This window comes from Lissotriton helveticus, chromosome 4_1 (assembly GCF_964261635.1).
Source record: "Lissotriton helveticus chromosome 4_1, aLisHel1.1, whole genome shotgun sequence".
NCBI lineage: Eukaryota > Metazoa > Chordata > Amphibia > Caudata > Salamandridae > Lissotriton > Lissotriton helveticus.
In genome coordinates this window covers 1664802851-1664816495 of record NC_136063.1, presented here as the reverse complement: position 1 = coordinate 1664816495, position 13645 = coordinate 1664802851, and positions in this window count along the sequence as shown.

Genomic DNA, 13645 nt, shown 5'->3' with positions numbered 1-13645 from the left:
AGAGGGATAGGAAAGGAGTTGGAACTGAAGGTTGGAGCAGGCTATCAGGGCTACTCCTCCTCCGGCCTTCCCCTCCGGGTGATCAGCTCGGAGAGCATAGTATGGGTCAGGAAGAGCCGCTAAGATGTCAGGTAGGGAGTCAGGGGTGAACCACGTTTCAGTGAGAAACAGAATGTCTGGCTTGACTGTATCCAGGATGTAGAATGATTCCAATTGGTGTTTAACTGCGGAGCGGGTGTTAAGAAGATAGACTGTTGCCGCAGCCGGGGGACTAAGGGGAGACTGAGGGGAAACCTCCAGTTTAACATTCGGCGGGGGGGGCCTCAGTGGTCCGAGCGTCTGGGAAGATGAAATGGCATGGTTTGACTGAAGGATACCAAGATTTTCAATATGGGCCAGAGCGGAGGTACTATGGGGCCAATTGCCCTGAAGTGCTTGGAGTTGTGTGGAGGAATAACATAAAAATTGGGCATAGTGACAGGCCCCAGGCCCCGGTCGGCCGCGGACAGGCGCAGACGGGCTTGCCTTTGGCGCGCGGGCGCATAGGCCCTGGGCTAAGTAGGTCCAAGCATGTGAGTCTGGAGGGCTGAACTCACCCGGAAGTGTGGGGTAACCCCGAGAGCCCTCCGATCAAGCGGCACACAGCCGTGTCGGACCGGGGCTGGGGTGAACAGGCGGTTTGTAACAGTAAAAACACACAAAATGGTATTTAAAAGCAGTTATTTAAAAAATTGTCAGGAGAGCAGGAAGCGCACTGACGCAGCTAGCGAACACCCACTGCCACCTGGTGCTAGTCGCGTCGGCCGCTCATGCGCACAACCCCTGGGCTAAGTAGGTCCGAGCGCGAGAGTCTGGAGCGCTGACCTCACCCGGAAATGTGGGGTAACCCCGAGAGCCCACCGATCAAGCGGCACACAGCCGTGTCGGACTGAGGCTGGGGTGAACAGGTGGTGAGTAACAGTAAAAACACACAATGGTATTTAAAAGCAGTTATTTAAAAAATTGTCAGGAGAGCAGGAAGCGCACTTACGCAGCCAGCGACCACCCACTGCCACCGGTTGCTAGTCGCGTGCTGCTTGGACAGTTTGAAAAGATTTGCTTATATTTCCCACAATAGTCTTGGTGCCATTTTATGTGTATAAGTCACAGTTGATTGCACCATCCAAAACTCAAAGAGGTCATCATTGAGCAAATGTGGAACTGTGTGGACATCATGTGGGGATATCTGTAGTTTAATTGATTCTCCTAACTGCAAGGGAACTTAGGGCCTGATGTATGAATTGAACATTCACAAAAAGTGGTCAGAGTTTTGCAAACTGATCTATGTACTAAAAAGAATTGTCCTTTATTGACAGAAAACTTAAGTACAGGATTGTGAAGAACTCGGTATATGAACTGCAAGGCTTTGGTAATTCAGAGGGCCTATTAAGCCACAGGCAAACCTTTCATAGACTTCACACTGCGAACGGACAAGGATGGCCCAAGGTTTTTGCTTACATTGCCAAAGGGGAGCGGGTCTCCGGCGACTCCTTCCCATTTTCGAATGGCTTACCATCAATTTTGAATTGGTGATAAAATATTAAGGTTTTGCTGCTAGGTTTAGGTTGCAAAACATTAATACGTATCTTAAGGAATTGGTATTCATAGGGGACGTCCTTAACACGTCCCTTATGAATAGCGATTCCTTAATGATCCATTTAACAATTCAAAAAACCTTTTTTAAATTGTTAATTGGGTTTAATATGTTTTAGCAGTCGTAAAAGCTCAGCTTTACCGAGTCTTTCTACATCAGACCCTGGTCTTGAAGCAAATGTTGCTAGGGATTTTCCTTAGGGTTTCTTCAACTAAACAGATTTTCTTATGTGATTCCGTTATGATTTTTTTTAGAAGCATTTTACTCTTTTTATGCAGAGTGCCCACTTTCAGATGTTTGCGTCTTAGTCTTGTTACCTTTAAGTTCATTCTTTATTCCTAGACTTTCCTGTGAATTTCTAAAGAAAGCGAAAAAACTTTAGCCCAACAATTTCATGCGCGTGTTCTCTTGTGTTACCACCCCACGAAGTAACATTACATCAGAGAAAGGCAGGATGAATTAAAGGAAAGCATGTGCCTGCATAGAGTTTTTAGTCACACACAATGGAAATAATTGAAATGGAATGTCTTAATTGAAGTGGGAAACCGAAAAAGAACATTGTAATAGCAGATGGCCTTTTTTTCTCAAAACCAGCTCACTATGGTGTTTTTCTTAATTGGTACGTTGAGTCACGACACATTCTGAGATAAATGGATTGCACTTAAAAGCAACATCTTATCATAGAATGATCAAAAGTAACATGACTTGTGACCTCTCTACTTTTTTGTGACGTCGGGTTAGAAGGAGAGATTCCTTATTTCTTCGAACAGTGAGCCTCTATATGTATTATTGCAGAGCAAACGTTAGAATCTGCAAAAATATTTCAAATTAATGCCACTTCAGAATAAATTAGTATTACCCATGCATATAGCATGTACATGAGAGTGATTTGCTTCCTAGCCGGTATGTTACAAATGTTTAACTTTTCCAGCTCCGGAATGCTCTGGTGCCCAGACAGGTGTATTCAAGCTTCCTTTGCCAAACTGGACAACAAGATGACGTCCAAAGAGGTGTGGGCTGTCCACAGTTGTTCTCGTTATTTGCCAGCTGTCACCCAGAATGGTCCTATCGCAGGCACCCTTTAAACAAATAAGAATAGGGAAGTGATTTTAAAACAAAATTACAAAATCATCGTTACGAATACGATTTTCTGCAAGTGAGCCTTTATACCTCTAAAGAAATAGTCCATTTCTAATGTACTGCTTATAAAGCTGGTCGAGTATTTGTTAACTATTTACGAATTTAAAATGTCTTGAATCAGATCCACTCTATTCGTTACTCCAAAGGACAACTGTTACTATCCACCACAGAGATAGCTAAAGAATTTCAACATTTTTACTCAATTCTCTATAGCAAACCTAAGGATGCTCAAGATGCAACAATTGATCACTATCTTCACCATTGCAATATACCACCAGGTACGGAGGAGCTACGCTCTGCAATCAAATCCTTAAATTCCCCAAAATCCCCAGGACCTTATGCCAATCAAAGGAGAATTCTACAAAACTTTCACTGGTCAATTATCTCTGGGGCTTTTATCTATAGTCCGGTCCGGTATTGTGCTTCCTGTGCTTCTGCTGAAGGATCTTTTAAAGATGCAACAATTAATGTTCTCTCTAAACCAGATGAAGACCACAAACTACTTCCAAACAACCATCCCATTTGACTTATTAACCATGACTGTAATATACTAAATAATAATATTCAATGAGACCAAACAGGTTTTATGAAGGGAAGACTATCAGGGCACAATATTAAACTAGTTTGTCACGCTATTGCTTCCCTGCATAACATTAAAAATCCTAGTGGTCTGTTAGTATTAGATGCTGAGAAAGCACTTAATACATTTAATTGGAGGTTTTTGTTCAACACTATGGAAACGTTCTGTTTTGGTACTACATTTATTACAACGATTAGAGCATTATATTCCTCTCCCAGGGTAGCTATAAATGTTAATGGTATTAGCTCTGCATCTTTTCCTGTATATTAAGGGGCACGACAAGGTTGCCTTTTGTCCCCCTTATTATTTTTATTTGCTATCAAACCTTTATTATGTCACGTTTGTAACTCTGCAGAAAATAAAAGTTTTCCTGTTCACAGTGACTCCATCACCTCCATACTAATTATACTTAAACGTATTGAAGATAATGCCTTGGTTTACAGTTATACTTTCAATATTAATAAGACTGAATTTTTCACTCTTTATGATGGGCAGGTTGCCACCAACAGTCCATCGGTGATGGTCCATCCGACATCTGAGGCTGCGGTCTGACGTCACTTAATGATGTAGTCGGTCGGAGCGCAGGGATCAAAGGGAACGTCCAATTCCTCCCACAGGCTCAAGGAGCCCGTCGGAGCACTGGTCTGACCATAATCCCTACAACGGAGAGGTGTCTGTGGAGACACCACTAGAGGGATTGCGATGTACCTTTTCCCTCTGCCTTTACTTGGTGGTCCAACCACCACGTAAAGGGATTTTGCAAGCCCCTAGCAGGACCTACGTTCCCGTGGGCCTCTGCTGTGGGGCAAGGAGAGCAAATGTGCCCCCAAACATCCATGCCCCATGTGCCAGGCACCACATGTTGCCTGCCACATGGTGCATGGATGTTTGCAAAATGCCTTTTTCTGTTGCGGCTTGTGCTGTGGCCATTGTCGAGGCCGCAGCACAATCTGCAATGGAAAAAGGCATTTTCCTGAATGCTTACATTGCGATTGCATTGAAATTAGGCTGGTGGACAGTTCCATTCCTGTGGCAATGGTGTTCGGATGCTCATCCGACATCCATCGTAATCAGGCCTTTGATGTTTATTGTACAACTGACATCTTAAGTGGCACAAACTTCATATGGAACTCATCTGAGCTCAAGTATTTAGGAATTTATTTTCAAACTTCAGTAAAGGGTACTGTTCTCTAAAATGTCACAGAAATTAAGCAAATGGTTATCTTTACAAATGTCTTGGTGGGGCAAGATTAAAGCTATTACAATGTAATAACCCCATAAATAATATATGCACTGTCAATGTTACATGTGTCATTTTCAGTAACCTTTTTAAAATATATTAATACACTTCTCAATACATTTCTTTATGGGTCCCATATAAAATATCACAATTCTCTAAATTGGAAGGAGGTTTTGGAATCCCTAACTTTTGAGAAATATCACACCTCATTTTAACTTTACAGGGGGTTTGTTGGTTTTCAAAGCAAGGACCATATCTAATTCCCAAATTAGATCTAACTCTCCATTTCTCTGCAAAACTTGCCATAGCTTCTGTTGATACCCTATTTAACAATAAGATTGTGCCCCTTTAAAAGTATCATTGTGGTATAATTCTACAATCAAACTACATACACCAGTTGCTGACTGGATAGATGCAGGAATATTTTATATTTCTGACATTTGTTACAGCAATGTATTTCTATCCTTTTCAGATATACAAGGTAAATTTCACATTCCTAGTTCTGACTACCATAAATATGTTATATTATGCAATGCAATAGTATGGGGTGAATTCCGATGTCGGTTGGAAGGGCTCTGAATCGGATTTGGGTTTGCCGAATCCAATCCGGAACCCTTGTTTCCGACTGACTCGTTCCCATTTCCAAAGGACCAAGTAAGATGCCTGGAAAACGTTGTGGCTGACCGAATCGATTCTGAAAGGCAATCAGACAGGTCAAGCCTTTCCGGAGTGGATTCATACAGCTCTATGGACTTGGTTTCTGAATGAGCGAGTACGATGACCGATGCGAACAGCCTTTTCGATTTAGTTTGCCTGGAAGGAAAACGCTGCCGGAATCAGTATTTGGGGGCCTGTAGCAGGCCCCCCTTCACCCGGGGCCATCCGAATCTGGCCCGTGGGTGTACCCATGGGTCCCCTCTTCTCAACCATGCACAGTGTGACAGGCACAATGAGGTGCCCGACACTGGGTGCACAATTTTCCCCAGCCACCCCTTTCTTCAATGGGAGCCTGTGTTCATGTTCAGAACACAGGCTTACATTGAAGTCAATGACAGTCCGACCAGATTGTATCGGGGTGCATATGGATGCATCGTACTCGGTTGGTAGAACTCCCCTGATCTGGGTAGTACGGAAAGCATTCCGGAACCGATTCGGCAGGTATGCTTTCCGAACGAGATCAGAATCGAGCCCTACATGCTTATGACCCCACTATTCCTCACCCCACTGCTCAGATACAAGGCTTTTCTCTAATATTCAGAGCTTCTCTGGCCATATTGCCTCTAAAACGTATTGACCAAATGATATTTAATAACTCTTTTCATCTAATGAAATTGTGTAAATGTTTTAATCCTATTTTTGGTACTAAATATACTCAACAGCAAATCTTATTTAAAAAATATTGTTGCATATAATATCATTTACTTTAATATTGGTATATTTAATGTTGTTTAATCTACTTTTCTTTTTCCTTTGTGAAAAGAAAACAGCACTCGCGGGAGTAGGATCTACGTTTTTATTTTTTGATCCTGTGAGCACCAGACGCGTTTCGGCTCCTGCCTTTGTCAGTGGTACACTGACGCGCCATTTTTTTGAATTTTTTATACACCTCATGTGACACAATCTTACAGAAATAGAAATAGAAACAGGCCTGGCTTAGGCGCCATGTTCAAATGTATACATTGAACATATTCACGTTATATCAACGTTCAAACCATTATATATCTGGTCAATATTTGTCCATTCCGCCCTGAATGGGCTCACGCTTGCTCCTGTTTTGTATACACATTCGCAACTCATATCCGGTCAATATTTGTCCATTCCGCCCTGAATGGGCTCACGCTTGCTCCTGTTTTGTATACACATTCGCAACTCATATTATCAGATCTCTTGTCTACGTTTATCCATTACGCCCTGGATGGGCACACCTTGCGCCTGTATTCATCCTGCCCTATCCCGCTTACACACTATGCAACTTGTCCCCTTAACCACAATAAAATAATTTTAAAATTCACTCTATACTTTTACATTTACAGCATTTCCAAAATGTCAAACATTTTTAATTCTCACTGTATACAGTTCTCATTATATTTCCTTAGTACAATCATCCCAAGTGCACTGTCATTTCTTCATGACTATTAAGACCTCCTGGGGCCTTTGTTCCGATATCTATAATGTGCCTGGACTCTAGTCTCCTTAACTTTTTCAATCTGTCTCCCCCTCGAGGATTATTCGGTACTTGGTCCAGTGCAAAGTATACCAGATCATCGCTGTTACTGTTATGGTATTGTTTGTAATGCCTCGCCACTGGGTATGATGGGTCACAGTTGGTGATCGCTCTAGAGTGTTCTAAAATCCGCATTTTAGTGGGATTCACTGTGCTCCCTATATACCTCAGTCCACACGGACATACCAAACAATAGACTGTATAGGGCGTTGTACATGTTAGGAAAGACTTGATTTTACGTTGTTGCCCTCGAACCTGGTAAGATAACACTTTCTTACTGTTTCTACATGCTTTACAGCGTCCACAGGGGTAGAAGCCTGGTATTGATTTCCCAAAGGGTTCTACAGTTGGACGGGGGAGATAGCTGCTTGTTAGAGCATTTCTCAACGCTTTCGCTCTCCTATAAGTTATCATGGGTTGTGTGGGGATGTCTGTGCCTATTATTGGATCTGTGGTGAGCAGATTCCAATTCTTCCGCATTGCAGTTCGTAGCATCCCTGCCCCCTCTGAAAACACAGTAATTAATCTGAAGTTCCCCTCTTGTTCTGGTTTTCTTTCCCTGACCTGTAATGTATCCTTTCGTGGGATATTCTCCACTTTTATAAGGGCTTCTCTCAAACATTCCTCCCCATATCCTCGCAGTCTGAATCTTTCTATGCTCTGCCTAGCATTCTCCTGGAAATCTTCCTCTGATGTACAGTTACGTTTCATACGTAGGAGTTCTCCGTATGGTATGCTATGGATCAAGCTAGTAGGATGGCTTCTCATTGAGTGTAGGGTTGAATTCCCCGCTGTGGGTTTTCTGTACAGTTGTGTGTTAATCGTGCCTTGTTCTATTCTTATTTCTAGGTCTAGGAAGCTCACTTCGGTGTTACTTATTTCATGTGTAAAGCGCAAGTTATAACAGTTATCATTTAGTCTTTCTATGTATTCTTCCGCTTTGCTTTTAGATCCCCTCCATATAATCATCAGATCATCTATATACCTGTACCATACCAGTATATGTTGTGTCCACTCCTTATGTTTGGGATCCCATGCTTCATTTTCTTCCCACCACCCTACAAAGATATTTGCAAAGCTGGGAGAATAGCTTGTGCCCATGGCAACTCCCACTAGTTGTCTGTAGTACTGGTCTTGGTACAGAAAAATGTTATTATTTAGGCTAAATCGTAGAAAATCCAAAAGCATAGCATTGTGTTCTACATAGTTGGCTGCTCGTGTTTGCAGGATCTTATCCACTGCTTCTATACCATGTTCATGTCCTATGCTAGTGTATAAACTAGCGATGTCCATTGTTATCAATAAGTCCCCTTCTCTACAATCAAGCTGTTCCAACTTGCACAAAAGGTCTTTGGTATCTCTTATATAACTCCGCAACGTTTTAACATGGTTAATCAGAAAATAGTCAACATAAATGGAAATATGTTCCAAAAGGCTTCCTTGGGCACTTACAATTGGACGTCCAGGTGGCTTTCTTTTGTCCTTATGAACCTTCGGGAGGTGGTAAAAACAGGGTGTGTTTGGATTCAGGCATCTCAGATATAGAAACTCCTCCGTTTCTAATATTCCCTTTTCATGCCATTCCTTTAGCATCTCGTGGCACTTTGTGATGCTCTCTTGATAATCTTTCCTTCCCACTTTGCAATAGCAGGTTGTATCCTGTAGTTGTCTCAATGCTTCCTCATTATAGGATTCATATGTTTGAAGGACGACATTCCCTCCTTTATCAGAAGGTTTTATAATTAATTTTTTGTCACTTTGTAAGTTCTTTATTGCCTCTTGATGTTTCCGGGTAAGATTCCACTGTTTATTCGTGGGTCCTTTCTTCTCTATTTTCCTTAATTCTTTTGAGACTGAGTCTATGAAAAGATCTATATTGTCGTTTGGCATTTGTGGTACAAATGTTGATGCTGGCTTGAAGTTGGTGTCCCCTCCTTTTTGGAGTATATTCACTTGTGATAGATTCTCGAGCTGACTTGCCCCTTCCGCTCTTAATTCCTGCATGGCTTCAAGTGTCGGAATATCCTTTACACGAATTCCTTGTCTTTCTTCACTCATTTGGTTTTGAGTCGTTACTTTCTTTGGTCTCAGTTTATAGAATTTGTGTAATTTTAACTTTCTTGAGAATTTATACAAATCTATTTTTGTTTGTGTATATTCCAGCGGTTTAGACGGGCAAAAAGAAAGGCCTAATTTTAGCACGTGTTCCTCTTCTTTGGTGAGGATGCGGTTGCTCAGGTTCACAATAGTCAGATTATTAGATTCTTCCTGACTTCCATTTTCTACATGCGTCTTTTGTTGAATCTTGCACTGCGCGTTGTCGGTGGCGAGTAGTTGCTTTTTCCTCCACTCGCCGCTCCTCCGTGTGGGGCGTTTCTTTGTTGTTGGTCTGGGGGTTTTCCCCTGCCTCCTCTTTGTCGTGATTGTCTGAGGATTTGGAACTCGTCGTGAAAAGGGAGTTTTTTAGTTATTCCTGCGCCTCCCACCGCCTCATTATCTTTTCGTGCTTCTTCATTCTCAGACACTTCTGATTCTGTTGTGTCTCCTGATTCTTCCGTTCTTGTTGTATCGCCTTTCTTGTCTCTTGATCTCATAGCTTTCACCTGCGCGTCATATCGTTTAGCGAAGGTTAGTACCCTGCCCATTTCATAGTCTCCTTCGTCTCTCTCGAATTTCTCCTGTTTTCTTTTCCTGATTTTGTCTTCATATGTTTTCAACCGTTTCGTCATGGTACCTTTTAATTCGTCCAGTTTTTTCTTATCTTCCCCCAGCGCCTCTATTTCTTTCTCCAACCCTAATATTTCTTCGCGTGTTTTAGCATGATCACTCCATGCAAACTTGATCAGCAGTTTCAATAGTCCTTGGCAGAAGTCACTTGTATACTCCGCCCATTCCTCTAATAGCTGGGGGTCTGGATTTTCATAGGCGGGGACTGTGTAAAACCTTAATCCCCTTGGTACCCGTCTCACTTCCACATAATTCTGCAATGAAGTGGCTTCCCACCACTTTCTTATTTCTCTCTCAAACAGTCTTTCCATCTTACTGTATAGAGATATCGCTGTTCCTGTCGTTTCTTTTATTTCTTTTTGTTTCTTTTTGGTCGCACTCGTTTGTGTGCGTTTTTTGAATGCATTTTCTGCCGCCTCCTGGCGGTCTGTGTCGCTGTACATGGCACGTCAGGGTCTTATTAGTTGTATATGCACGGAGTTTGTTCTCTCCAGCTCATTCTCCCTCGTGCGCCGCTCCCAATAATTTTCGGGCTCCGGTTTTCGGTCCGTTGGTTCCCTCTCTTGTTTTTGGGAGCCGCGGTGCACGGCGTTTTGAATTATCGCTCCTCGTTGCGCCAAGTCGTGCACTCAAGCACGGGTGCGTGTTGCGAGCGGCGCGGCTCGCTATAATCTCCGCTACTTTCCTTTTTCCTTTGTGAAAAGAAAACAGCACTCGCGGGAGTAGGATCTACGTTTTTATTTTTTGATCCTGTGAGCACCAGACGCGTTTCGGCTCCTGCCTTTGTCAGTGGTACACTGACGCGCCATTTTTTTGAATTTTTTATACACCTCATGTGACACAATCTTACAGAAATAGAAATAGAAACAGGCCTGGCTTAGGCGCCATGTTTAAATGTATACATTGAACATATTCACGTTATATCAACGTTCAAACCATTATATATCTGGTCAATATTTGTCCATTCCGCCCTGAATGGGCTCACGCTTGCTCCTGTTTTGTATACACATTCGCAACTCATATCCGGTCAATATTTGTCCATTCCGCCCTGAATGGGCTCACGCTTGCTCCTGTTTTGTATACACATTCGCAACTCATATTATCAGATCTCTTGTCTACGTTTATCCATTACGCCCTGGATGGGCACACCTTGCGCCTGTATTCATCCTGCCCTATCCCGCTTACACACTATGCGACTTGTCCCCTTAACCACAATAAAATAATTTTAAAATTCACTCTATACTTTTACATTTACAGCATTTCCAAAATTTCAAACATTTTTAATTCTCACTGTATACAGTTCTCATTATTTTTCCTTAGTACAATCATCCCAAGTGCACTGTCATTTCTTCATGACTACTAAGACCTCCTGGGGCCTTTGTTCCGATATCTATAATGTGCCTGGACTCTAGTCTCCTTAACTTTTTCAATCTGTCTCCCCCTCGAGGATTATTCGGTACTTGGTCCAGTGCAAAGTATACCAGATCATCGCTGTTACTGTTATGGTATTGTTTGTAATGCCTCGCCACTGGGTATGATGGGTCACAGTTGGTGATCGCTCTAGAGTGTTCTAAAATCCGCATTTTAGTGGGATTCACTGTGCTCCCTATATACCTCAGTCCACACGGACATACCAAACAATAGACTGTGTAGGGCGTTGTACATGTTAGGAAAGACTTGATTTTACGTTGTTGCCCTCGAACCTGGTAAGATAACACTTTCTTACTGTTTCTACATCCTTTACAGCGTCCACAGGGGTAGAAGCCTGGTATTGATTTCCCAAAGGGTTCTACAGTTGGACGGGGGAGATAGCTGCTTGTTAGAGCATTTCTCAACGCTCTCGCTCTCCTATAAGTTATCATGGGTTGTGTGGGGATGTCTGTGCCTATTATTGGATCTGTGGTGAGCAGATTCCAATTCTTCCGCATTGCAGTTCGTAGCATCCCTGCCCCCTCTGAAAACACAGTAATTAATCTGAAGTTCCCCTCTTGTTCTGGTTTTCTTTCCCTGACCTGTAATGTATCCTTTCGTGGGATATTCTCCACTTTTATAAGGGCTTCTCTCAAACATTCCTCCCCATATCCTCGCAGTCTGAATCTTTCTATGCTCTGCCTAGCATTCTCCTGGAAATCTTCCTCTGATGTACAGTTACGTTTCATACGTAGGAGTTCTCCGTATGGTATGCTATGGATCAAGCTAGTAGGATGGCTTCTCATTGAGTGTAGGGTTGAATTCCCCGCTGTGGGTTTTCTGTACAGTTGTGTGTTAATCGTGCCTTGTTCTATTCTTATTTCTAGGTCTAGGAAGCTCACTTCGGTGTTACTTATTTCATGTGTAAAGCGCAAGTTATAACAGTTATCATTTAGTCTTTCTATGTATTCTTCCGCTTTGCTTTTAGATCCCCTCCATATAATCATCAGATCATCTATATACCTGTACCATACCAGTATATGTTGTGTCCACTCCTTATGTTTGGGATCCCATGCTTCATTTTCTTCCCACCACCCTACAAAGATATTTGCAAAGCTGGGAGAATAGCTTGTGCCCATGGCAACTCCCACTAGTTGTCTGTAGTACTGGTCTTGGTACAGAAAAATGTTATTATTTAGGCTAAATCGTAGAAAATCCAAAAGCATAGCATTGTGTTCTACATAGTTGGCTGCTCGTGTTTGCAGGATCTTATCCACTGCTTCTATACCATGTTCATGTCCTATGCTAGTGTATAAACTAGCGATGTCCATTGTTATCAATAAGTCCCCTTCTCTACAATCAAGCTGTTCCAACTTGCACAAAAGGTCTTTGGTATCTCTTATATAACTCCGCAACGTTTTAACATGGTTAATCAGAAAATAGTCAACATAAATGGAAATATGTTCCAAAAGGCTTCCTTGGGCACTTACAATTGGACGTCCAGGTGGCTTTCTTTTGTCCTTATGAACCTTCGGGAGGTGGTAAAAACAGGGTGTGTTTGGATTCAGGCATCTCAGATATAGAAACTCCTCCGTTTCTAATATTCCCTTTTCATGCCATTCCTTTAGCATCTCGTGGCACTTTGTGATGCTCTCTTGATAATCTTTCCTTCCCACTTTGCAATAGCAGGTTGTATCCTGTAGTTGTCTCAATGCTTCCTCATTATAGGATTCATATGTTTGAAGGACGACATTCCCTCCTTTATCAGAAGGTTTTATAATTAATTTTTTGTCACTTTGTAAGTTCTTTATTGCCTCTTGATGTTTCCGGGTAAGATTCCACTGTTTATTCGTGGGTCCTTTCTTCTCTATTTTCCTTAATTCTTTTGAGACTGAGTCTATGAAAAGATCTATATTGTCGTTTGGCATTTGTGGTACAAATGTTGATGCTGGCTTGAAGTTGGTGTCCCCTCCTTCTTGGAGTATATTCACTTGTGATAGATTCTCGAGCTGACTTGCCCCTTCCGCTCTTAATTCCTGCATGGCTTCAAGTGTCGGAATATCCTTTACACGAATTCCTTGTCTTTCTTCACTCATTTGGTTTTGAGTCGTTACTTTCTTTGGTCTCAGTTTATAGAATTTGTGTAATTTTAACTTTCTTGAGAATTTATACAAATCTATTTTTGTTTGTGTATATTCCAGCGGTTTAGACGGGCAAAAAGAAAGGCCTAATTTTAGCACGTGTTCCTCTTCTTTGGTGAGGATGCGGTTGCTCAGGTTCACAATAGTCAGATTATTAGATTCTTCCTGACTTCCATTTTCTACATGCGTCTTTTGTTGAATCTTGCACTGCGCGTTGTCGGTGGCGAGTAGTTGCTTTTTCCTCCACTCGCCGCTCCTCCGTGTGGGGCGTTTCTTTGTTGTTGGTCTGGGGGTTTTCCCCTGCCTCCTCTTTGTCGTGATTGTCTGAGGATTTGGAACTCGTCGTGAAAAGGGAGTTTTTTAGTTATTCCTGCGCCTCCCACCGCCTCATTATCTTTTCGTGCTTCTTCATTCTCAGACACTTCTGATTCTGTTGTGTCTCCTGATTCTTCCGTTCTTGTTGTATCGCCTTTCTTGTCTCTTGATCTCATAGCTTTCACCTGCGCGTCATATCGTTTAGCGAAGGTTAGTACCCTGCCCATTTCATAGT